The following is a 2,304-nucleotide window of genomic DNA, read 5'->3' on the forward strand; positions in this document are numbered from 1 at the left end:
TAGGAACACACATTCCATGAACCAAAATTAGCAAGTAAGCATGTGATCGTGTCATAGAAACATTGGACAGTAGAAACATGTCAAACAAGGCTTTGGAAGCATGAATTTCACTGCATAAAACGCAGAAACAAAAACACTCAGCCCTAACCTCATGAAATCGCATAGCAAGAATCACAATTTTTCAAGAAAGCTCATGTTATGACCTTATCCTACCCAAAAGATCCTAAGACCAGCCCTTACCTTGGGTTTTGGTCTGGAAAAAGAGGAGAATAATGAAGGTTGAAATAGCTTTCCTTGCTGTCCAAGTCTCCCTCTCTCCCAAACAGCTCTCTCTCTCTCGCGCACGGTCCTCTCTCTCTCGCGCACGGTCCGACGGTGGTGGCAAGGCTAGGAGCGGCGGCGGTTCAAGGGTGCAAAGGAAGGCTCTCTCACTCTTTTCTCTCCTGAGTTTTTCACGTAAGAGGTATCCAACTTCTGTTTTCAGAACAGAATGAGAAAAGAATTCTTTTCCCCCCCCCCCTCCAAACCCTAAGCAGCTCGCGCCCCACCCTCCATCACTTGGGCTAGGGTTTTGTTTTTCCACAAGCCCGACCCAAGTCCAACCTTAACCCACCAGTCTAATTACCTAATCAGACCTGAAACTTACTAAAACCTAAGCCCTCAAAGGTAAATTCATAATTAAATACGGACTTAGAAGAAAAACAATGCAATAATTCTGCTGGCACTGTACAGCCGGAACTGCGTTCACTAAAACGGGGATATCTGGAGCTACAGATATCGGATCGACGCGAAACCACTTGGAGAATTTTCTAGACTTGAAGGGCTACAACTATCATGAAGGAAGTTTTCCCAAATGAAGTCGTTAAGACCCTCTAAAAATTCACACAAGTTGACAGTTCTAATCTGCCAGTTATCAAACATAGCCAAAAACTTCAATTTTATTCAAACTTCCACAAAATTTGTTCCAAGTTGAACTTAGGGCCTTACATTCACTCTCTCACTCACGCTCTCCCTCAACCTCTCGACTCTTTCTCTCTTCCTCTCCAAGACCCATTTTCTTCTTCTTCTGATTATTTTCCCTAAGGTTGCAACACTACCAGCACCTTCTTCTCCTCCTGGTGACAACCACCACCGCCTGGTCACTCTCCTTCCAGAGGCTACACCATCACCACCGTTCATGTCCTGATCTTTCTCTTCTTCTCCTTCCATGTGCAAACCACCATGGCATCACCCAAGCTAGCCACCACCGCCAGCAGCCACGGTGACGCCGCCACCTCCTTCACTCCTGCGAGCACCATCATCACCAACATGATGAGAAACAACAGAGAACAGAGGAGAAAAATGAAACCCTAGACGCACCTTCAAAGCCCGATCTCTGGCGAACCACTGATTTTTTGGAAAAACCAACCACACCATGGAACTCCCCTCGCCGTACGCTGCAAAACCCCTAAAGAAATTTCCAATTCCAACGACCTTCGCTGGAAGCCGCCGCCAGCCGCCGCCAACCACCGTCTTCTCCGGCAACCTTCGCCGGAGGACTTACTCAGTTCATAACCGTGAAGCTCTTTCCCTCCTCTGGCCGAATTGATGGTCAATTTTTGGTAAGGAACTCTCATTCCCTCCAATTTCTGAATTGCCCTTTTCAAAACCCTATTTTTCCTCCTGTGCAACTTCTAAGTATCATGCCATTGCTGTTCAGTTTTATTGGTCTCCAGAGGAAGGGGAAGCTACTGCCAAAGATGAAAGATGAGTTCAACTCAGCCCCACAGCCTTAGGAAATTGAGGTAGAAGGAGAAAGAACCCAATGTGCTTAGTGTATGTTTTTGTCAAATGATAGTCTTAGGTTATATGATTTCTGATTTGGGGAAAATAGAAATTAGGATTCAATTTTAGAAAATGTATCATGGTGCTACTGTAATTGTTATAGGAAGCTTGTACTTTAGCCCTTTTGTGATTTATGAACATGGATGAATTAAAGTACAATGGTTAGGTTTTCAGAATGGAAATTTAGTAGAATTTACGAACTCTTGAACTCGTTCTTAAGCTGTGTTAACAAACTAATTTGAAGAAGTTTTCTTCATAAGAATTGTAGATCTTTTCGTTAGAAAACGTTTGCCGCTGGTTTCATGTCGTTCCGACTCATGTAGCTCAGTTATGCGCATTTTAGTGAGCACAGGTTAAGCTGTCCCGTTTCTCACGATTTGTTGTTAGTATTTTATTTTTCCTGAATTTTGTACTTCGAATTTAGACTTGAAAATTTATAGGTATTTACAAAACATGTAGACAAAACCATGATAAATATAT

At 43.3% G+C, this 2,304-nt stretch overlaps 1 long non-coding RNA gene across 1 annotated transcript; it reads left to right on the plus strand.

Moving 5' to 3' along the window:
- The first annotated feature begins 651 nt into the window (after positions 1-651).
- On the plus strand, positions 652-2,043 carry LOC130735457 (uncharacterized). The gene is made up of 2 exons (XR_009018460.1): positions 652-1,601; positions 1,700-2,043. It is a non-coding gene; the product is annotated as an uncharacterized LOC130735457 (long non-coding RNA).
- The last annotated feature ends 261 nt before the right edge of the window (positions 2,044-2,304 follow it).

This window comes from Lotus japonicus, chromosome 2 (genome assembly GCF_012489685.1).
Source record: "Lotus japonicus ecotype B-129 chromosome 2, LjGifu_v1.2".
Taxonomy (NCBI): domain Eukaryota; kingdom Viridiplantae; phylum Streptophyta; class Magnoliopsida; order Fabales; family Fabaceae; genus Lotus; species Lotus japonicus.